The following is a 25,797-nucleotide window of genomic DNA, read 5'->3' on the forward strand; positions in this document are numbered from 1 at the left end:
CGTATTACTAACATTATGCTATAATAGCGTTTATTATTTATACTAATGCAATTCTTTATGTTTATGAGTTCTCAGTAAGGAGAGTAGAGCTTTGTATTCACTTATAATCTGCATGTAATATAAATATCTGGATAAGGGCTGGATTCTAACCTGGAAGGGAGCAGAAGGAGCCAGCAGCGACCTGTATATTAGTAGATGTAAAACAAATATAGCTCTACCCACTTGGTAAACAGGCTCCTCTGTATCCTATCTGATGATAAGACTTTCAGTTTGAACATGAAACATTCTGCTACATTGTATATCTGGCTGAACGTTTGTTTGCCAGGGTTGTATCAGCACAGGCAGCCTGGGGTACTGAGAAGTGCAACTGGTAAAGGCAAAATGCATCCAATTAGAGTGATGGGACGAGACACGATCTTTGGGACCTCAGAGGTGATGGGAAAATTACAGGTAGAAATATGCTGCCTCTGCCCCAGTAAAGTAGAGACCCCCCCCCCCCCCCCCCCAAATGGGCCAGTAAATAACCTTTTTGTGCAAAAGAAATATAATTTTTGCATGTTGGTGTAAAAGTAGATGCAGTGGTGCCCAACTTCACCCATCAGCTGGTGTAAGATCATCATCCTTTATTTATATAGCGCCAACATATTCCGTAGCGCTTTACAATTGGGGACAAACATAATAAACTAATAAACCCACTGGGTAAAACAGACAAAGAGGTGAGAAGTCCCTGCTCGCAAGCTTACAATCTATGTAACAATGGGAGATTGACACATGAGGTTAAGTCTACATTTTTCATTTCGGCCCAGCCAGACTGCTAAGGTAAAAGTGACTCATAGGATAAATTATCCTGTCACACAACAATGTTGGTCAGTGATCTTTGCATAGAGGTATGTGGCTGTAGGTAGGTGATATCACAAAATAACATTTTTATGCTACAAATGTAAACAGCCCTCAATAAGGCACGAGGCATTTTATTACCTCAGTGATGTCACTACCACTAGCTGAATAATGGTTTAGGCACAATAAACCTGCCTGTACTATATACAGATGACCGGTACGTTTCCATATCTGGCCAAAAGGGAAATTTGCCACCAGGCCAAGTGTTGCTTTAATAGCACTAACTATCTGAGCCCCATCCACTCCCAGGATCACAGGAACATTTTATAGTCCTGTATTGGTCTCCTCGTCCAGATAAATCAGAGTTTAGCTGATCATATCCAATACAATTTGGTTGTATGACCCGTTCACCGAGTGGGTTGTTGATCCTTACGAAGCATAATAATAAATGCAGCCCCCACACACGACGATGATGGCATAGAGGAATCTGGGCAATAAACGACCATTTGTTTGGTTAGGAATGTGTTTTCATCCAGTTAATATACATAAGTGTGAACTGACCCTTTATAGGTGGCAAAAATGTATCATTGATTTACGGACAATTCGCATCTGGAGCTAAAGTTTGTTCTATTAATATTTTATTATCAACAGCGTCCGGGAAGCGTCCTGCAGTGATTCCGCCAGCGTTTGTCTAGTTGGACGTCCCAGCACCTGTGTCTGATCTCCAAGCTGTCCGCTTATCTGCGGTCCATCGCTTTCAGGGCAATACTGGTGTAACGAGGGACCAACACCGGACCAATCGCTGAGTCCACGTGAGTGAAGGTGAAATGTGTGGACACAATGTAACAGAATTTACTTCAATCATGAGAATCTGTCTAATATGAGCATAGACAAGTACCGACTTCTCTACAAAGGGTCTATTTAGATGTATGACTAGGTTTGTGGTACAATATTGGAATTAAAAGGGCATTTAGGGGGCTCTGCTGATCTTTTGTCTTTAAAGCATTTTTCCAGTTTTTGGTTGTTATTACCTATATTTTTCCTAATTTTAGCAGTTTATGGTACTTACGCAACAGCATAAACCTCTATCATGGCCTAAAGTCTAATACATTTATACCCTGCAAAGTCTACAACAATTTTATATTGCTTATATTCCTGTTGTGTCTTACGCTCTTATCTAACTGTATTGGTGCAATTATTTAGAAATTTTAGAAGCCCCCCTCCCCCTTCACACACAGTTGTTGTTCTCATTTTGGAGGAAGTCGCGCTCTTCTGCAGAGTACCTACATTACAATACAAGACCCAGCATGTGATACATTTGGGTAGGAAAGGGTTAAACAACACACAACCGCCTGGACTGTCTAAAACTGATTGAAGCCCCCAATCTCTGACACTCTCTAGTAACACTTACACATGACTTCATTAAGAACACAAGGATGGAACATTATTAAATGGTGTTTAACATGACAAAATGTGATCTCGTCTTCCTAACCTGACCTTTTCTTTGTATCAAACTCTGCCTAGTTAACTATCTCTCAACAAACACTGTAATGGACTCCTTACATGGTGGATTACATGCACCTTATTACAATGATGCTTTGGGTGCTAAATGGTCATTCCTGCCTCTTCCTTCTTACGGACGTATCTGCTGCCTTTGATGCAGACGACCATCCCTTTCTCTTCCAAGCTCTTGGCTCCTTTGCTCCTGAAGACGCTTCTCTTGCACGGTTTTTATAGCTGACTCTCCAGCAGTTCCTCCAAGGTTTCTAGAGCAGGCTCTGCCCCTTCCCTGCTCCCTCATTGGAGCGCGAACTCGCTCTGGGTCCTCTTCTATTTTCTCTTTCCCTCTGCAAATCAGTAGGTTTGGTTTTGTTGCCAGCTTATGCTGACGGTACCCAACACTACCCCTTGTCCCGTGAGCGCTCTCCCTCACCTATGACTAACGCTTCAGAATGTTCTCGTCTGTCTTCCCTGTAACATCATCCCTCTATCTGAAACCGAATCTCTCCAAGACTGCGCTCCTTGTGTTCCCATCCTTCATTGTGCTTGTTGTGTATCTCTGTAAGAAACTCTACCATCACTCCTGCTCCACAAGCCGCAGCCTGGGGTCATATTCTATTCATCCTTGTCGTTCCCACTTTCAATTCCTGGCAAAATAATGTCACCTTCATATATAGATATCTTGCTTATTCTCCCTCACCTCACTAGGAGAACATATAAAACACAAGTACATGCACACAGCATTTCCAGCCACGATTACTGTAACTCCCTGCTCCGTATTCTTCCATTATCCAAACTGGAGTCATCCTGACTGTGGCAGCCATAGCGACCGCTCTGACTGATGCTACAGCCATGTCCCCTCCAGGATAAATTGATACATTATACATTTTCCCTACAAAACCTTTCACAATTCAGCACCACACTCTGTATTTCTACATATCTACCCCATCGTCCACTCCGGTCTTACAACTCCTGTCATCCTCCCTTATAACCACATTGCAATAAGGATTGAAAGGGTTCATGTTAAAAAAACGGTCATTAATAAATAGGGGCTTTAGTGTTTACAAGTGACTCGTTTATTATATAGCGCTGTGGATATTAATAGAAATAAAAAGTGTAACAACTTGAAAATCAATGTATATTATATTATAATATAATAACTACATGGGTTAATGGTCAACATCAGATGCTGTCATTGAGGATTTTCTATGTGTAGGTTTGAATTCCCTCCAGTAAAACGTCACCGGTCAGTTGTTGATCCCAATCTCAGAGACCCAAACGATACTATTTGTCGTGTTCAGACCCTTCGCCTCTTGTGACTGTGATATACATCCTCCCAACACCTCTGTGTGTAGCGGCGAATTGTTTTTCCTGAACTACAATCATCTGTTTGTGAAAACTGCAACATGATTGTGTATTTGCACCAGTCAGAATCTTACCAGGATGGTTACGGAGACACAGAACCAACCGGCTGCTGGTTCGCTTTCTCCAGTAATATATTTCCGTTGTGTGTTTGGTTAAAGTCAATTGGAATCAATTAACTATGTTCTGTTCTTTATAACAATCACCTGTTGTGACTTTATAGACACTTATTTGTACAGTTGTCTGTGCAATAGTTCTGATAATTTGTTTACGTGGATGTACAGTTCTGTCAAAAGAAATCACTGCCCAAATGTTCAGGGGAAGTGACTCTCACATCAGGAACATCTGGGGGTAAAGGTATCAAGCTGAGAGTTTTACGTCGGGTTTGAAAAGTGGAGATGTTGCCTATAGCAACCAATCAGATTCTAGCTGTCATTTTGTAGAATGTACTAAATAAATGATAACTAGAATCTGATTGGTTTTTCAAACCCGTCGGAAAACTCTCAGCTTGATATATTTACCCCCTGGAATTTCACTCAAACTTACAGTGGAACAATTTTTGTAAGACCATAACACTAATTAATACATTAGCATTGTGTAGATTGCAGAGATTTGAGGAAGTAGCTGGAGGTCTCTGCATCATCATCAATTTCTTACGTCCTGTACCTGTAGAGTAAATAAAATGTCTTTCTTTATTTTCCCCTCTCAGTTCCCTGTCCCACTGCTGGTGTCTGTGGTAATTGTAACATATAAGAACATACAATGGTTTTACAATTAAATTCTTTGTGACACATATTTTGCCAAATTCGTCCAATCTGTGTGACTGAGGACCTCGCCCGCTCCCTGATTCCCCGCCCAGCTTCCTAACTCCTCCCACAATTTAATTAGACTCCACCTTAATATCTGCAATTCCCGCCTACATTACAGATGTGATATCGGGTATATCTGCAGTACCCACCATCACCGATCTGTTATAAACCCCGTAAATTTCACCTCTTATATTTGAGAATTTAGCATTTTCTTGTGATCTCACAAACTGTATGAGAAGCGTTTTCTATTCATTTTAAATGACACAACCTTAAATGCTCCTTATCCTGCAATGAAGGCCTAAGAAATGTCATTCTGAGCTCAGTGCTCTGGGCGGGTGGTGATGGGAATTGAGATGTTTCTGAATAATGGAGAGTAATTAACCTACTTATTCGGGAGATCATTTTGCACGTCCTCGTCTGTACACCAGACCGGCTCCCAGGGTTAACAATCCTCATTACTGAGTTAGTGTTTGCAATATGTTTATTATTCTTTAATATTATTAGTCTTATTATCGTAGATGTGTAAGGCACCACAGTGCTCCACAGCGCCGTACAGTAGGGAAAACAGGGACATACATAAAACAGGGACATATGAGGAGGACAAAATAAATACAGACGTGAAAACAAAGTATATGGAGGGTTCTGCCCATAAGAGCTTACATTCTAAGGGGAAGATCGCAGAGCTGACACAAGAGGAGCGAGTGTGGGTCAGATTGGTGATTGGGACAGTTGTGAGGGTTAATTATTGCAGGTTGTATAGGTGTGAGGGTGTACCAGTGTGAGGAGTATAGGTGGGAGTAGTGTAAGCTCTTATAAAGAGATGGATTTTGAGATGGCATCTAAATATTTGAAGGCTGTGAGAAAGGCTGATTGAGCGTGGTAGGGAATTCCATAAGTGGGGAGCAGCACGGGAGAAGTCTTGTAGACGGGAGTGTGAGGTTGTTATCAGAGACTAGACACGGCGCAGGTCAGAGGTAGATCTAGGAGGGTGGGAGGGAGAGTATTCTGATACGATATATGAGAGGTATAAAGGGGTTGAGTTTAGATTTTTTGTTAGTAATGGTAATTTGAATTGGATTCTGGAGGACAGGGAGACAGTGTAGGGATTGGTGGTGATTTAGTGCAAGGGGAACATAAATTTGGTTGTGGCATTTAAGAAGGATTGAAGTAGGGATAGATGGGTGAGGGGAATACCAGATAACAGAGGTTGCAGTAGTCAATGCGGGAAATGATGAGAGATCGGAATGTTAATGAACATACTCTCGTCAGATGATTCAACTGTAGAGTCTAGAGCAGGTTCAATGACCTGTGGTGGAACTACATGACTCAGCATGCCATGCCAGCGGCAGATTGTAGAATAATAAGTATTTATAAGACTGCAACCTGCCCTAAGCACAGATAAATGGTGACATGGATCGGATTCCCTTAATATGGTCATTAACCAGACCTAGATAAAGAGGGGTCCAAGGTAAGCAGCGGTTTTGCAGCCCCCTGCCACAGTTTCAGAGAGTTCTAGACATATTCTGTATTAGAAACAGGGACTATCCGCTTACTACATTATATGTTACACTGACCAACTCGCACCAATGTCTTCCACCATCTACCCAGTCCTACACTACATATAACCATGGGCTCAATCTGAATTGTAACACGGTCATCGCTCCGCTTTGCATCTGGTTGGATTACTAGCACACGGCGTATAAAGGGAAGTACTCCCCAAGCAGTAGCAGCTACCGGACACCTCTGGAGTCGCCTTACACAAGGGAGGGGAGTTACAATAAGCGTTTGGTCACAAAACCCATTTTTAACAACAAAAAAAAAGTGACTACAATACTGAGCTCTACCACAAGTATTTCGTGAATGTAAACTGAAACCAGATTTCCTGGACTTGTCTGGTAATTAGTGATAAGTGAATCTGTAAAACTGTTTTGCAGATATTTTATCCCATTCCGCATTTAGCCGCAGAATTTCAGAGGTTTGCTGCTGGGAATTCTCCCGATAATTCTGCCCCTAATTCCCAGTGACCCCATAAAGTAGAATGAATGAACTTCATGTTTTCTGCTCTGTTCATAGACTATAAATAAAGTATGAAATGTGCGTTCTGCGGGATGGTGAAAACCAGAATGTGCCAGAACTTCGGCGAAATTTCCTGTTTTCCAGCGCAAAACTCTCTTTGTCGTGAAACTTTGTGCAGCTTTCTTCATCGCTGATAGTAACCCTAATTATACGACATTTATAATGAACCAACTTCTTTCCTTCAAGGTCTTCTCTAAAAATAAGTCAAACTTCCTCAAAGCTCATGAACTTTTGTAATTGGAAACTATGAGGAAACGTAACTTAAATATCTCGGGGATGGTGTTATCTCGATCATTTACCAATTGTTTTCTCTTAAACTTCCTCCTTTTCCCCCGATCTCTGTCACAACGAAAAGCTGCGTCTTGTAATCTATTCTAGTTCAGACAGGAATTCATGGGGTTGTTTGTCTAATGTTACCAGTAAAGGGGTTTTAAACCCTCAGATGACTTTATTTTATGGGTTCGTACACACCCTCCTGCCACTTTTACTACACGTGGTACTTTACACTATTTCTGTGTCTTTCACCAAAGCCTTTATATCAGCTAGGCAGAATTTATTGTTGCCTGCTAAGGTAAGAAGCAGCGGAGGAGGGGCGGGCCCCCAGAGCTAGCGCCAGCCCTGCAGAGATAGTCATTTACAGCTGAGGGACGGAGAACAGAACCGGTTACATTATAGAACCGCATTCAGACGCTTTCCTTCGATTCGCTGAGCTTTGTGTGGAAAGTCTTTTGATGAATGTTTGCTGTGTACGACAGGCAGACTGATCCTGCTGTATAATGATTGTGTACCGAGAGCATTACACATATAGTATTATGTCTGTACAGCTATAGGATTCACTGGCGGGATCATAATAACAATTAATTACATCACCTGCCGGGGGCGGAGCTTGTTGTGACACATATTGAATAGGTCGCTACATTCTCCCTTCCCCCATCCTGCCTCTGAGTGGTCATTGTGTGCAGTTCACATCCAAATCCTCTCGTTTTTCAGATGTGCAGCAGAGGCCGGGAGCTAATAAATAGAACAACTGTGTAATATTTAATTGATAAGAACCCCACCCACTGCGTTATGGAGGTGTGTGTGATATGGCAACGTGTAGGAGTATAGTCCCATATTCATGGCTGGCCCAAGTCATTCTGCAAGAAAATCTGTGCATTAAAATCAACTCCCTACCACGAGCAAATAATAAGGATTTCTGCACAAAATAACCTACGACAGTCAGGGCAGAATTAAGACCTTATTAGACCCGGGCGATGACGTTATCCGGCTTTCAACCTCTTCTACAGGGAGAAGGATCATTTTGTCTTTGTTTTCACTGGTGCAGTTTTTGCTGTGTCTGCTCTCCTAAGGCCCCGCACCCTCTGGCGCTATGTTGGTGGTGTTATGCACGTCTAGTTGCTATCCAATAACGATTGTCGATTCCTAATGTGTGGTTCCAAAGCACAAAGTATTTAAAAGCGAAAAGTAGCAGAATAACAATGCGAAATAAAAAAAGTACAGCCGTTACTTATTGCAGGCGCCCTGGATCCAGTGTACAGTCATTCAGGTCTGAAGGCTGTGGTCAAGAAGACTGCTCACTAGGTCCAGAGCCCCTGCTTATATGCAGTCAGTGAATACAGTAAAACAATACAGATGATGTGGCTTGCTTCTATTGGTCCAGGCTTCAGGAAGGTCCAGTGTACTGCAGGTCATAGGCCAGTTCAAACCACAATATCCAAAGGTGGGGGTCATCTCTCCAGGGGATGCACTCCGATTTTCCCGTCAAGAATCCAGTTTCAACTATTCTATTTACATTATACAGTCAGTATCACTTTAAACATTTATTCCCTAACATCGCTAACTAGTGTATGCAATGTGTGATCCCTTCGGCGAATGAACCGGACAACTGCTGATGAATAGGGGATTAAAATGATACTAAACATAACATATTTCCTGCAACCTGGACCTTTGTTTCCACTAATATGTATATAACTTATAGTACTAATCATAAATACTGCTATATTTTGACATAAATAACTATGTGTTGCAACTACAATTAATTTGTACTAATTACAAATGTGTGTGTTAGTGTGAATGTGTGTAAAACCTGTTATTGCCACATGTTGCGGCTGGATACGCCCTTCCACGTCGTAGCGTGCTCTACGCATAATTTCAGACAATGACAACCAAGTTTGCTCGATATTAATTGAAATGATTTATCCAATTTGCTGTCTTCGACAGTGGGTTATAAACACCATTATAAACCCCTCCAAGCACCATTGTGCTGCTTCTGTTGAGCTCAGAGGCAAATGTCCTTTTTGTCTCTTTATTACAACGGCCCTGACAGCAATAGAAAGATAACAGAACAAGTTGCTGTCAGGTGCTACATGTTACCCAGGGGCGCACGTAGGATTTGTGAGGGGGGGGTTTCCTCCGCCCCCGGGGAAAAAAAATAAATCCTAGAGACCTGCCGCGCATGCGCGGCAGCTCCGTTTCAGCTGCACTGTAGTATACAGCAGCCGCGGCGCTGTCAAAGAAGCGTCCGCGGCGGTGCTGTATACAATACAGCACCGCCGCGGACGCTTCTTAGACAGCGCCGCGGCTGCTGTATACTACAGTGCCGACATGTAGGGCACTTTTTAGCGGAGGGGGGGGGGGGTTTCTGGAGACCCAGAAACCCCCCCTGCGTGCGCCACTGTTACCTGTAACAGCACTACCGCCATCGCAGGAGGTGTGGCCTCTCTGTGCAATGTCGGCCACTTACATCATGGCAGCTTGCAGCCAGCAAACACTGGGAATGTACAACAGAAATTTAATATACTTATTATATATAGTATAATGAGTTAATATATCTTGCTTATCGGTCTTGACGTGTTACTTGAAGGTTTTCACATTTGTGGGGATTAGTTTCACTGTAATTGTATGAGAGTCTATTAACACCATTTACAATGTTGTACAGATTAAAGATTAGGCAGCTAGTTAATAAGTGCACCTTATATAGGCTGCATTCACATTGTAGTATTAGTGGCTGAAGGTCGCTGTCTGTGCACCAGATTCTAGGGTAGATCTAGTTATGACTCATAGGAGGATGTGATGTAATCTCACTGCTGATTGGCCGCGTAGGTCAGATATCGCTATAGAACATTTATTATGATGTAACATTAGGAGCTGTTAGTGACTGTGCTGTGTGGAGACCGACCTGAGTGTGGAAGTCTCACTAACTGGGGTATAACTCCTGGGGTAGATAATGCCCCCCATAAGGGCAGATACAGAAGTGTACTATTTGTATGTGTCATATAATTATTATATACTGGTGCGATATAACAAAGTGGCTCCGTTATCAATGTGCGATAACGATAAGAATGTTTTCGTTTATTTAGCGTTAATAAACCAATCACCGGAACTTACAAATAAAAGCTGCCCTGGTAAGGGGTAACTTGCATCCTCGCCGTGCCAGTCTTAGGGTACCCCTATCCCCCAAATTAAATATTTTAAAATCTTTCAACATTGATAAAATGCTTTAGTCAAAAAAATAAGCTATTTTTTTCAATTATTTTCCTCTGTTATCGGCATCCTGAGGTGGAAATAACACAGCGCTGTGGCACCACAGTGCCCGACCTCTGGAGAAAACACCCGTTCTGTACCCCTCCAAACTTCATGCTAGTCAAATCCGGGTTTGACAGGGGTGTGGTTATGCCACCAAGGGGGTGTGGTTATGCCACCAAGGGGGTGTGGTTATGCCACCAAGGGTGTGTGGTTATGGCACCAAGGGGGTGTGGTTATGCCACAGGAGAGGTGTGGCCACACCCCCAGGGGACTATTTCGTGCATCGTCCATTCCTACCCTTCTGTCCCCTCACAAGCCCCAGTCATTGCCGCCTCCACCAGGGTCCTGTATAAGCTGCTCTGCTGTGAATGGACTTAGCTCCCACATTTCCCACCGTGGGACACAGTCGCCTGCTGGGGGGGCAGAGCCCAGAGCGATCGCACTCTCTGAAACAGGAACTATGAGGTTCAGGATTATACAAAATTACAGGTTGATATATTCAGCTAATGTTAGAGGAAAGATGTCTGTGGCCCCTGATCTGTCTGTCCGCAGGGGCCGCTTATATGGACAACTTACTAGTGTAACTGTGACAATAGCAACAAAGTGACACAAGAAATAAGTGTCAGCACAATCACTGAGCAGGGAATCGTGTTGTGTTCATATGATTAATAAATGATACAGAGGTCACGCTCAGCTGTGTAATGATTGATGTGATATAATGACAGATAAGGCTACAGCCGGGGACTTAAAGGAACATTCATCTTATCTAATAGAATCATATATTTATATAACTCAACGTACAGAAATAATGTCTGTCTCTGCGACAGTGCCCAGGTAAAGCTCCACCATTGTCCCTGCTAGGACCCGGCCTGTAAAGGTGAACTTGCCTTTATAAGCCGTCGCCGCTTTAAATTTTTACTGCAAAGTCGCCGATTTCCGGCAACTTGCACAAATCACAAGATGATACATTTACCCCCAGGTGTTGTCCCAGCGTGTCATACCACCTATCTGCTGGCAGAGCATGCTGGGGCTTGTAGTTTCACATCTGGAGAGCCGCCGGTTGGCCAGGTGTAACAGTCCGGTGCAATCACCGTAGCCTCGGTGGCATAACACTGTACATATTGAGGCAGGATGGGCCACGTTGATCAGGACCCGGGCAGGAAGGGCCACGTTGGGCATCATCCGGGCAGCAGGGGCCACGTTAGCTGCCACTATAATCTGCTTGTTTCAGCAGTATAAGTGCAGGGAAATGACTGAACTTTCAGCTCCTTTACACATGGGGGTTATGAAATCTTCTCCACCCAACATTCCGGTTCCCCTCTGAGTTTCACTCTTTGGGTAAAGTTATAACCTGCTCCGCAGCCCAGGAGCCTCCCAGTAATGACCCCCTGAGAGGGGTCACAGGATATCTGTGTTACAGGATAGCTTATCTCCGTATACCAGTCACATGGCTCTATCTCTGAGCCTGGCACAGGTGTGTGTGACCCCCCCTATGTGTGTGTGTGTGTGTGTGTGTGTGTGACCCCCTCCTGCGTGTGTGTGAACCTCCCCGTGTGTGTGTGTTTCTTGTGACACGTGTGTGTGTGTGTGTGTGTGTGTGTCTCTAGAGAATGTTAGAGGCTGGCAGCGATGCCCTCACCAGCGGTATTACAAGTTCTGATAATATAGATCCACAACTTACAGGGACACAATCAGGTCTAAATAGTTTGACACTGCTTGAAAACGTAACGTAACCTGCGCACATCTTGCAGTTTGATAACGAGCACGAAACCTGTGCGGAGTTCTGACCATATTCAAATCAAAGCGGATCTTCAGATGTGTTTCGATTTGGATCTGGGTATAAATATGCTCTGGCGAAACGAATATATATATATATTTTTACATTATGTCCAGATGGATTTTTTTTTTAAATGAGTTTGATGCTTCACATATGCTCCCAGAACGCCTCTGAAGTCATCGTAACAGGACTCTGCTGCTCCTCCCTCCCTAAAAAAATAAGAAATAAAATAAAAATCCAATTAACTGCCCCACCCTGATGTAACAGGAGACGAGAATCTCTGATGGGGACGTTTTTGAAAGTAAAAAAATGCAACTGGCTGCAGCTGTAAATACAATCCTGGGATCCAGCCCCCCCTGCCCCCAGCTACAGGCTGTGTCCCGTGGACAGAGGTAACATCACCCCCCCCCCCCCCCCACACTCTCTATACATCATTATTCAGCTATTGTCCCTTCTGGGAGATGTCAGTCATCGGCCTCATGTTCTGAGGAGCTGCAGCTGATGGAACATATGTTGTGTAAACCCACCGGCTCCACCAGCTGAGGACTCAGAGGGTGGGGGGGTCTCTCGGGGTGTGGGGGGAACAGCTGCCCCCAGTCTGAGCGGTGCGTCCATTGGTGATGGGTGAAGGAGCGGCGTTGTCACCATTATAATTCCCGAGGGATAACACACACTTTATATATCGGAAATCCATACGTCGTCTCGTATAAAACTGACAACTGCGTTTCTAAAATGAGAATTTGATGGGCGGTCTGTCAACAACTGGGAATAAATCTTATAGTTACCTTGTATTCCTTTAAGAAAGTTAAAGTACCAGATGTTCCCTTAGTTTTTACACTACTAGATTACTGCTCAGTCTGTCATCAAGTGACCAGCTATAAAAAGATATATATATATATATTGTGGTATCATTCTGATACCAGGCATTCAAATAGTCAGTCAGGAACAGGTAGATATACATCTGTGCGATACTCGCTCTCTATTCCATTATTCTTACATATCCACCTACGGTTTCCTGGCCCATTATTCAGGAACAATTCTTTACTCTCTAGGTATCAGTTTGTATAATTATTTCCCCATACACCGTTCTATGCTGGATTGTACATCGCTCTACAGACTGACCATAGAGCCACAATACACATCAGCGTTTGTGTAGCTGTTGAACTATGACAAATAACGCTTGTAAGGATGTGAAGAAATAAAATCTACTTTCTGGCGTTCAGCTGGAGGTCACATCTGCGCTCCAAACATCCATAGCAAAGCGTCTAACTGTGCGAACGCTGAGTCTGGCGCATCTCAAGATGCATCCGGCTCTAAAACCGTAACGTTCTGCCAGACGTCTGTCAGGTGTATCCAGCGCCTTCACTTACGCCCAATGATAGAGTAGAGATAGAGTGTTAGCGGTAAAGTCACATGACCCGATTTATACACAATATAATACTGTAACGAAGTGTTATATACACAGGAGAGAATATTATCTGCAGTTATTAATAAATGCCAAACTCACATTTTTAACATAAAAGGTAATTAAACACAAACCCAAAATATGAACAAAAGTTCAATTAAAGAGTTTTCCACTTTTAAAAAGAAAAAGGAATCTTCTCTTCTCCAATTGTCCAAATAAACGCCCACAACTTTATAATATAACGTGATGCTATGATCAGCTGGAGGGGTCAATATGCAAGTAGCCAGTCAGAAGTCACTATGTAGTCGACTGATCGGCTTCATCGTCGCACCAGAGTTCCAGCCCCCGCCAGAGATATGACACCTAAAATGGGTCTGCGGATGGTCCACATCTAACTGTCACAATTACGTAAAACAGCCCCTTACATTACGCCTGTCCTAGTTCCGCGGCTCCAGGCGTATGGCGGTATAAGTCAACAACAGACAAACCTCTATATACGGGTGTATGTGTGTGCATCTTTGCTGAGCATATGCAGTATATAAATGTGGATCTTGGGGCAGCACGGTGGATCAGTGGTTAGCACTTCTGCCTCACAGCACTGGGGTCATGAGTTCAAATCCCAAACATGGCCTTATCTGTGTGGAGTTTGTATGTTCTCCCTGTGTTTGCGTGGGTTTCCTCCGGGTGCTCCGGTTTCCTCCCACACTCCAAAAACATACTGGTAGGTTAATTGGCTGCTATCAAAATTAACCCTAGTCTGTGTGTGTGTATATTAGGGAATTTAGACTGTAAGCTCCAATGGAGCAGGGACTGATGTGATTGAGTTTTCTGTACAGCGCTGCGGAATTGGTGGCGCTATATAATTAAATAGTGACGATGATCTTAAAAGAAAACAAATTGACATATGTCAAGCTCTTAAAGAGCCTCTCTGAACACAAGTCGGCCATTCCTGTTGCTGGGGCCTTCACGCCAGAGTAAAAAATGGCTTCCGGCAACCTCTCCTTGAGATGTCGAATTGTAACAACGATGCTGTGAAATAAAATTTCTTCACATTTCCTTCTACCCCGCAGCTCACACTACGACCGAATCTGCAACTTCCCTGTTTGTGTAACGGGCTTATCTTATCCTCACCGAGTTCCTTAAAATATTTAAAGCTTTTCTGGTCCTGCTCCACCTTAATAGCAGCTGTTCATCGAACACGGTCATTTGCCGGCGAGATTTTATTAGTAGATTCTAGTTGACCAGTTTAATGTCATGAATATTTCATCTACATATTATTCAGCCCCCCCCCCCCCAGCCCCCTCCGCAAACAACTTAATTTTCAGAGGGAAAATCGGATTAATTGCTCTGAGCTTGATGACAATTGTGTGTTTACTCCGCTCTCTCCCACTTCACCGTGACAGATATTGCAAATGAAAGGTCAGGCTGAGTGTTTTATGAGGTTGGCAGAAATGGTTCTAAATATTGGGCATTGTGAAGGTGGATTAACCCATCGGTGGCTGAGTCGGCTGGTGGGATCGCGCTCTGTACTGCGGTCACCGCTTGCAGCGTGGAATGGGTTAATGCTGGATGGGTTTGATGTGGATCAATAGCCAGTGATGGCGTTCTCTACCCCGATATTATCACCATAAAAATGTCATTCTCCTTAAAATGCAAATGTCGCTGGGCTTATATTGCGCAGTGACCCGCGCCTGGGATTGATTAGCGACAATAAAGTACATAGAAAATCCAATTGTGTCGCCAGGCTCTGCGTCAATAGCTAATTACAGTCCAGGAGTCAAAGAAAGACTCTGACAAGGTGCAGGCCAAATAATTAATTACTAAATAAACCTGTACGGCAGATATTTGTAACACTCATCTGTTTGTTTGAAGATATTAATACATTTTTATCTTTGTTTACATCTAAGAATGTAAACTAAAAAGTAGTTTTGGGTGGAGTTCAATAAAAATGCAAAATTGTCCTTAACGTGTGTGCGCTAGAATCTCTGCGCCACTCTTGTTCTGCTGAAACCCCGCCCACCCGATAACTTACCACAGGGGGAGGGGCATCGACAACTTCTCGGCCTGTTTCGGAATGCACTCTCTCTTCAGATTGATGGAGGCGTGTACCGAGACAGCAACAGATATATTACCCATTAACACGTGATATTATTTTTGGGAATTTGTGTCTTCCACCTATTTAATTAAGTCTCCTAACGCAAACCTGTCAAAAATGTAATAAGCAAAATTAGGAAAACCTAATCCCCAGCGCTATATGTGCATAGTTACATTGTCACAAAGATGCGTCCTGTCCAATAGGCCCCTCTTGTTTCCTAGAATTTGGAAACCCAACCAAAATCGGGACTACTGGGAAACCTTGTCCCGTGTAATACAGTAGGGGGTATATTGATAAGACCCACCAATACTACACTGATAATACTGTGCAGAGTACTGGAAGTATTGATACTAATAATACTGTATAAACTCCTTCATGTGCCCACAATGTTTGTGTGAATATGTGATTGGCCTAAAAAGCCAAATTGTTCTACACAGTGATATATTCGGATGTGGATTCTCTTATCGCTCATGTTATAAAGGTTCAGTGCTGGAATTTATCTGATACCATAGTTCCTAAACATTATTACTATATGGATAGACAGGGAATTCATCACATATAAAAGTGTAAAGTCTCAGCTACAGAGGAAACTATAAACCACCACCATTATAAGTCTTAACCTTTGTGTCAGGGTTTATAAGTTACTGGTACTGATAATAAGACACAATAATGTTACTACAGCAATGTAAATCTAAGTAATATGACACAGGACACTATAGGTTGTATAATTACCCCCCCCCCCCCCCATATAACGGCCTCAATCACACCAGAGTGTGACACATGGACATAAATGACATTTACATGGGGATTTAAATGTCTTTAAAGATCTTGAACTATCACACTAATAAAATCCCTGTATCTGTCGTAGACAGATGCTTATAAATTAGTCTCTGATTCCAATAGAGAAGATTTATTGGGGTCACGGAAGCCCCCCCACCTCTATTGACAGACAAATAACTGAGCGTCATTTACCATCTTTGCTGAATATTTACTGTAAATTCACTGGAGGGTTCTTAATCTATTTACTGAGTGCATCAAACACAATAGAGACAATATGAAGGAATGGGATGTGCCGTTGATAACGGATCGACATCCATATATTGCACCTTTCAAACCTTGTGCTAACAATGTCTGTATAACAGATTTCCTTCATATATACAATGTGTGTTCTGGGATATAATCCTGCACTACTGATCTCTCTCCGCATCACACTCCTCCGTTACACCTATATTTATGTAGACTAAAAAATGTCTAATTCATCTGTATATTCGGCCATTTGAAATGTTGAGATCTGTGTAATTTTACCTCCAAGTTCCCCTCTAGACAAAGCGATGTGGGGTCCCTGGTCATGACCTCTGTAAAAAGTAGAAATGACATCACAGTTAAAGAGCGTCTCCACCTTCAGGTAACTTGTATGGATTTGTTTATACAGATACTGCTGCTACTTTTGCAAAACACGTTACTTTGTCCCTCTAACAACCCCCTTTATATTTACATAACTTTATTTCTGCTACCACTGGGTAATGGATCGCTCTGAACATACAACCAGAGCTATAGTCATTACTACTAACTAATCCTACTAACTACTAATCATTACTACTGCTGACTAATTATTACTAGTAACAAGTAATCATTATTACTAACTAATCTTACTACTAACAGCTAATCATTACTACTAACTAATCATTACTAGTAACAAGTAATCATTACTAACTAATCTTACTACTAACAGCTAATCATTACTACTACTAACTAATCATTACTACTACTAACTAATCATTACTACTGCTGACTAATCATTACTACTAACTAATCATTACTAGTAACAAGTAATCATAATTACTAACTAATCTTACTACTAACAGCTAATCATTACTACTACTAACTAATCATTACTACTGCTGACTAATCATTACTAGTAACAAGTAATCACAATTACTAACTAATCTTACTACTAACAGCTAATCATTACTACTACTAACTAATCATTACTACTGCTGAATAATCATTACTAGTAACAAGTAATCATTATTACTAAATAATATTAATACTAACAGCTAATCATTACTACTACTAACTAATCATTACTACTGCTGACTAATCATTACTACTACTAACTAATCATTACTACTGCTGACTAATGATTACTAGTAACAAGTAATCATTATTACTAACTAATCTTACTACTAACAGCTAATCATTACTACTAACTAATCATTACTAGTAACAAGTAATCATTACTAACTAATCTTACTACTAACAGCTAATCATTACTACTACTAACTAATCATTACTACTACTAACTAATCATTACTACTGCTGACTAATCATTACTAGTAACAAGTAATCATTATTACTAACTAATCTTACTACTAACAGCTAATAATTACTACTACTAACTAATCATTACTACTAACTAATCATCACTAGTAACAAGTAATCATAATTACTAACTAATCTTACTACTAACAGCTAATCATTACTACTACTAACTAATCATTACTACTGCTGACTAATCATTACTAGTAACAAGTAATCATAATTACTAACAAATCTTACTACTAACAGCTAATCATTACTACTACTAACTAATCATTACTACTGCTGACTACTGCTGACTAATCATTACTAGTAACAAGTAATCATTATTACTAAATAATATTAATACTAACAGCTAATCATTACTACTACTAACTAATCATTACTACTGCTGACTAATCATTACTACTACTAACTAATCATTACTACTGCTGACTAATGATTACTAGTAACAAGTAATCATTATTACTAACTAATCTTACTACTAACAGCTAATCATTACTACTACTAACTAATCATTACTAGTAACAAGTAATCATTACTAACTAATCTTACTACTAACAGCTAATCATTACTAGTAACAAGCAATCATTACTAACTAATCTTACTACAAACAGCTAATCATTACTAGTAACAAGCAATCATTACTAACTAATCTTACTACTAACAGCTAATCATTACTACTACCGACTAATCATTACTACTACCGACTAATCATTACTAGTAACTAATTCTAATACTGGAACACAAAATAGGGAAAAATGCGCTTTACAATGTATTTAGTTTTCTAAATCTCAAGTATAGAATATCAGCTGGTTTTGTCAGGAGAAATAGTTCTGTTTCGCTACCTGTTCCTTGCCCACAGCGTTACCTGTGAGAATATATGATGCATAAAGAAACACAATCTGTTCTACAAAACAACTCCAATCCCTGCACATAATGATGATTTTCAGTGATTTAATTATAAGGAAAGAAAACTGACTATAATATTGTAGTAAGGTTTTAATTTTGATGTATTCCCATGGTAAAAGCTGGGCGGGTGTTTGAGGATACGCGAGTAGTAGAGACAAAGATGGTGACAGCGCAGGTGTGACAGCCCCTCCCCCTTCAAGTCTACACGCAGTAGCGCCCGCTCACGTCTCCGTTCCGCTGGTTTTAATGAACCTGAAATGAGTGACACAGATTGCTGTGAATATTTTAAAAAGCTAAGAGCGTCCTGAACCCTTAATTAGGCCGTGGGGGTGAGTGTGTATATTTATAATATATATAATACACACATATACTACATAATGTGCGGCTGTTACTCATCCTGGCGGTAATACATTCCCAGTCCGTGATGTGGTCTCGGAGAAGAGGAATGTGCTGAGTACTTAGGGTAACGCTTCCTCCCCCCCTCCCATTTAATTCTATGCTCTGCAGTCGTCGGGGGGATGGAAGGGGTTAAATCTCATCATGTGACTGACAATATTAATATATTACTTATCTGTTCCTCTGAAGGATTTTGTTCTACAATGACGTCCACAGGAATATATGTAAAATATATCACATTATTTGTATCCATTTTAATGTCCTTAAAATATGTTACTATTGTCCAAACTACTGACAGTTACATCCAGCATACAGGACAAGAGAAGTGGTACTGTGCTGTGCGGCTCATATATTAGTGCAGATACTAGGAATTGCATCTAGCACAATGGAAGTTGTACTGTGCAATTTGCCATGCCTCAGCAATAAGAACAAATACTGAGAATTACATCCAGTATAGAGAACATAAGTAGCACTGTGCCATTATCCATACTTACATAGTAAGATCATGTACTGAGAATAACATCCAGTATAGAGAACATAAGAAGTAGCACTGTGCCATTATCCATACTTGCATAGTAAGATCATATACTGAGAATAACATCCAGTATAGAGGACATAAGAAGTAGCACTGTGCCATTATCCATACTTACATAGTAAGATCATAAACTGAGAATGACATCCAGTATAGAGCACATAAGAAGTAGCACTGTGCCATTATCCATACTTATATAGTAAGATCATATACTGAGAATGACATCTAGTATAGAGAACATAAGAAGTAGCACTGTGCCTTTATCCATACTTACATAGTAAGATCATATACTGAGAATGACATCCAGTATAGAGGACATAAGAAGTAGCACTATGCCATTATCCATACTTACATAGTAAGATCATATACTGAGAATGACATCCAGTATAGAGGACATAAGAAGTAGCACTATGCCATTATCCATACTTACATAGTAAGATCATATACTGAGAATGACATCTAGTATAGAGAACATAAGAAGTAGCACTGTGCCATTATCCATACTTATATAGTAAGATCATGTACTGGGAATGACATCCAGTATAGAGGACATAAGAAGTAGCACTATGCCATTATCCATACTTACATAGTAAGATCATATACTGAGAATGACATCCAGTATAGAGCACATAAGAAGTAGCACTGTGCCATTATCCATACTTACATAGAAAGATCATGTACTGAGAATAACATCCAGTATAGAGCACATAAGAAGTAGCACTGTGCCATTATCCATACTTACATAGTAAGATCATGTACTGAAAATGACATCCAGTATAGAGCACATAAGAAGTAGCACTGTGCCATTATCCATACTTACATAGTAAGATCATATACTGAGAATGACATCCAGTATAGAGCACATAAGAAGTAGCACTGTGCCATTATCCATACTTACATAGAAAGATCATGTACTGAGAATAACATCCAGTATAGAGCACATAAGAAGTAGCACTGTGCCATTATCTATACTTACAGACTAACAGACACTGAATCTATATGTACCATGGACATTATCATGATTTAAAGCTGTTCTGGACAAATCATTTTCATTACAAAACCATTTGTCAAATATTATAATGAAGTGAATTTGATAAATGGGGACATGTATTTATATCCTAATAAACACACTGCAAAGCTCCGTTATGTGCTCGGTGACTGGGGAGCAGAGAGTCCTGCAGTGCACAGAGCCAGGTCCATCTGGGGGGGGGGGGTGCTCGGTGACTGGGGAGCAGAGAGTCCTGCAGTGCACAGAGCCAGGTCCATCTGGGGGGGGGGGGGGTGCTCGGTGACTGGGGAGCAGAGAGTCCTGCAGTGCACAGAGCCAGGCCCATCTGGGGGGGGGGGTGCTCGGTGACTGGGGAGCAGCGAGTCCTGCAGTGCACAGAGCCAGGTCCATCTGGGGGGGGGGGGGTGCTCGGTGACTGGGGAGCAGAGAGTCCTGCAGTGCACAGAGCCAGGCCCATCTGGGAGGGGGTGGGGGGGTGTGCTCGGTGACTGGGGAGCAGAGAGTCCTGCAGTGCACAGAGCTAGGACCATCTGGGAGGGGGGGGGGGGGGGGGGGTGCTCGGTGACTGGGGAGCAGAGAGTCCTGCAGTGCACAGAGCTAGGACCATCTGGGAGGGGGGGGGGGTGCTCGGTGACTGGGGAGCAGCGAGTCCTGCAGTGCACAGAGCCAGGCCCATCTGGGGGGGGGGGTGCTCGGTGACTGGGGAGCAGCGAGCCTTTCTGTCTGCATCACTCTGACCTCAGCTTATCTCATGCATCAATCCCCTAATGTGCAGCTCAGACCAGAGGGGCGGATGTCCCAAATCTGCCCATTGTGCATCAGACTAGAAGAATGTGCCTGACTCAGTGCAATGCCCTCATCTAACTGGAAACACCAGGTATCCTTCTGTGCACAGCTGGTGGGGGGAGAGCAATACCCCCCTCCCCCAGCACTGTACAGAAAACAAACATATTATTATGGATAAAGTGGTTCCTACTATTGTCTTCTGTATTTGTCCTCATGCAACTTTTACTAAACATTGTGTTTCATGGTTCTGGCATCCTCCTGTGTTTTTCAGTCATGTGTTTATATCATCGGGGAGAGCTGTTTGTTTTGTTACACTGGGACATGATAGAAAGTTTCCTTCTATAACTGTATCCAACGCAGAGAGTATAGAGCAAGAACAATGCTGGATGGTGGAGATACATTGCTGAAAGACACAGGAGGTGACAAGAAGGAAAAAGTATGGAAAATATAATTTTTCAAGATTCTGCTTTTTGTCACTTTTAGCGCCCACTGAGCTGATGTGTAAAGCCACAGAGTCCTTTATACAGAACAGCAGCTTCCTGCAGATTACAAGTTATTTTGGGGCAATATTCAAAGTATTTCCCTAAATTCACCCCCCAGCTCTCTCTGCGGTTCTTATTGAGACTCTACAATAATAACAAAATTCTTAATAATTAAAGATAAGCGAACGTTGCGTCTCCTCTGTTACTAACGAGCTGTACGACTGTGACACATTTCTATCACCATCCAGCGCTTGGTGTCTGCGGGACGGTCCCCTCCCATTTCCTTGTACAACGAGGATGTAACATAACGACTCCTTCTGACCTATTTCCACATAGACTGAACTTAGTGGATAATAGAAGAAAGATTTCACTCTGGGAGTTAACTGCTGTAAGAAATACAGAACGTAGACTGAAACTGGGGCGGAAATCTGCACCACGGGCCCCGTAGCTACGTCGGGTAGGGGCCCGGCAGTTCAGATGGTAACCCTTTACAGTGCAACATGGTTTGTCCAGGAGCAAATCTGCCCCCTTTAGCTGGAATTGCCCCTACTTACAATTGAGGCCTTAGCCCCATCCTATAAAATAACCCCCTTTGTTAGGAAATCGTCGCCTTACAGTGCGGCCAGATACAGGTCGGTGGGGGGACGTCTCCAGAAATCAGAGGTCACGCCATGTACCGGTCCGTGTCCTGGAAGAACAGGAAGAGAGATAAGGAGGAAGGAGAAGCTTTGGAGGCATTTACTATCGAAGGGGGCAAACATGTGACCCACCAGTGTTAACTGAATGAAGGGTGGGCTAGCTTGGGAGGGGGGAGGGGGGGAGGGGGGGAGCTGATGGCCAAGTGCCCACAGTCCAACACTGCTTTTTCAGGTGAGGTCCAGCAACCAAAGTGGATTGAGATGCCAAATTCCAGGGGGTAAATGTATCAAGCTGAGAGTTTTCTGGCAGGTTTGAAAAACCAATCAGATTCTAGCTATTATTTATTTAGTACAGTCTACAAATGACAGCTAGAATCTGATTGGTTGCTACAGGCAACCTCTCCACTTTTCAAACCAATTCACTAAGACTTGGTGAGGCACGAGGCACTTTGTGCTTCATGCTTCAGAGATGACATAAGTTTGTAGTTGATTGATTAAATATTTTTTTCCACTGTGTGTGGGCAACAGGTAGCCTATAAAAGAAGTATTGGAGAACATCCAAGTCCCTCATCACCATCATCATCATCTATTTATTTATATAGCATAAATAACGCCACTAATTCTGCAGCGCTGTACAGAGAACTCATTCACATCAGTCTCTGCCCCATTGGCACTTAAGGTCTAAATCCCCTAACATACACCCACACAGACCGAGAGAGCCCAAGGGCAATTTTAATAGCAGCCAATTGACCTACTAAAATGTTTTTTGAGTGTGGGAGGAAAGCGGAGCACCCGGAGGAAACCCAGCAGGAATTGCATGCTGCAGGGAGAGGCTTTAAATCCTGGTATAGGGGGTGCAGGGAGAGGCTACAAATCCTGGTATAGGGCTGCAGGGAGAGGCTACAAATCCTGGTATAGGGGTGCAGGGAGAGGCTACAAATCCTGGTATAGGTCTGCAGGGAGGGTACATGCAGGTGCAGAGCTCAGTACTAGTTACCTGCAGGCCACACACAAATCCTTGGAGGGCAGTGACTGTAAACCACGTGTTTCCTTAAACACAGAGTCTGCACAATCAGCTGCTGAGTCACTGTATAGAATCTTTTTACCATATATAGTAATTCCTTAAACACGATACATAATAGGCGAGTTTCCCAGTGATCTAAAGAAAACGTGTGAAGCAGGAAGGAGGGCGAGTGACTGAACCTGTATGAGATGAATACAGGATGTGGCACTTGTATTACAGCTGCTCCATTTATACCTAATATGGTTAGAATAATACTGACTGCCAGTGCTGTGAGTGGGTACTCCGCAGGGTGCACGCTGTGTGATAATGTCACTGGATGCAGCACACCTCGCTCTGCAACATAGAATTACAATGTAACCACCGTACGCACGTTCTCAGCCTAACTGCTCAAATCTAGGTGTTCAGTTCTCAATAACTGTCCCACGTTACCTCTTAGATCTACCTCTGACCTGCGCCTCTCACTCCCAAGCTGCTCCCTATTGAAATCCCTACCACACCCAAGCAGACTCTCTGCAGACCCCAACATCTTTACAGGTTCTTTCAAAATCCACATATACTACTCAGACTAATGCACCCTCACAACTATCCCAATATCCACTCTGAACCACACTCGCTCCTCTTGTTTCAGCTGTGACCTCTCCCACTTAGAATGTCAGATCTCTAATGAGCAGGGTCCTCCATACCCTTTGTATTTCATGTCTGTGTTTATTTTCTCGTCCTTGTTTTATGTATGTCCTGTTTTCCCGTCCGTATGGCGCTGCGCAGCACTGTGGCACCGTACAAATCTTTGATAGTAATAATGAACTATTATAGACTGATGAGCCAACGTGCTTAACTGATTACTGGACAATCACATTTACAAATCTGTTCAAAAACAATTTATTTTTTCTTCAGGTAATCTATTTATTGGACCCCACACAGGACAATGTCAGGACAAATTGGCCAAAAAGTAAAAATGAAATTCACAATAGGTTCATTTTATTGCACGTTGATATTGAAGTTATCCTGTGTAAGAGTAAACCTGGCAGTAATATAATTAATATCGACCCAGCTGTAGTGATCCTCATTGCGTCACTCCGCTGCTGAAAGGCAAATTGGCCACTTATACAGCCCACAGGTCCGCAGGTGGCCAAATAGATGTATAATATCCGACATATCGGAGCAGTAGTTGATGACAACACACGTAGCACTAGTTGCTATTGATCGCTGATGAATTTTCCAAAGAGGCTGATATAACAATCTGACCCTGGTGGGTTGTGTTGGCCCCAAACATTATTATTATTATTATTATTTATTTATAAGGCGCCACAGATTCCGCTTCATCGGATACCGAAGTTATACACATAAGTAGCACAGATGAGTGTGAGTGATGCTATGGGGACTCGCACAGAGTGCTGCAAAATACAGGACATACGAGGGAATCGGACAGGAGACCGACATGGGACAATAGGTTGAGAGGACCCTGATTGTGAGAGCTTACATTCTAGAGGGGGGGGGGGCTGATAGACAGTAGGACCAACTGGGAGAAAATGGAGATGGCAGACGAGGAAGAGGAGGTAATGGATAGAATGGTTAGGAGGTGGTAGGATAGGCGAGCTTGTAAAGGTGAGTTTTGAGTGAGCATTTGAAGGACTGAAGGTTGGGGGGAGAGTCGAGTGAGGCTGGGTAGTGACTTCAAAGATTGGGGGCAGCACGGCAGAAGTCTTGCAGATGAGCATGGGAGGAGGTAAAGAGAGGTGAATGGAGGTGGAGGTCAGAGGTGGAGCGGAGTGGCCGGGTAGGTATGTACCTGGAGACAAGGTCAGAGATGTAAGTGGGGAGAAGAGTCAGTAAGGGCGGTGTAAGTGAGGGTGAGGAGCTTGAACTGAATTCTGAAACTGATAGGGAGCCAATGAGGGGATTTATGCAGAGAAGCAGAAGGGGTGCGGTGGGAGAGGAAGATGAGCCCAGCCGCAGTATTCTGTATGGATTAAAAGTCAAAAAGTCAGGAAGGTCAGTGAGGAGGAGGTTGTAATAGTCAAGATGAGAAATGATGAGTGAATGGACCAGGATTTTGGTTGCTTCCTAACAGAGGAAAAAATGGATTTCAGTGATGTTACGGAGGAGAAGGGGACGGATTAGGTGAGGGACTGGATAAGGAGGGTAAAGCTGAGGGCAGAGTCAAGGGTGACTCCAAGACAGCGGGCTTGGGTGACAGGTGAAAGAGAGATGTTGTCAGAGATATTGGAAGGGACAGCAACATAGGTGGGAGGAAGGATGATGTTGAGCACGGATTTGAAGATGTTGAGTTTGAGGAAACTCTGTGATATCCAG

General features: G+C 42.6%; 1 protein-coding gene across 1 annotated transcript in view; it reads left to right on the forward strand.

Annotated features, from left to right (window-relative positions):
• The first annotated feature begins 1,625 nt into the window (after positions 1-1,625).
• MEAK7 (MTOR associated protein MEAK7) overlaps positions 1,626-25,797 on the forward strand; it is a 43,088-nt gene continuing 18,916 nt past the window's right edge. The window contains exon 1 of the mRNA XM_075189368.1: positions 1,626-1,649. The gene's annotated coding sequence lies outside the window, so the exon portion shown is untranslated. The remainder of the gene's footprint in view (positions 1,650-25,797) is intronic.

The sequence above is a fragment of the Mixophyes fleayi genome, chromosome 10 (genome assembly GCF_038048845.1).
Source record: "Mixophyes fleayi isolate aMixFle1 chromosome 10, aMixFle1.hap1, whole genome shotgun sequence".
NCBI lineage: Eukaryota > Metazoa > Chordata > Amphibia > Anura > Limnodynastidae > Mixophyes > Mixophyes fleayi.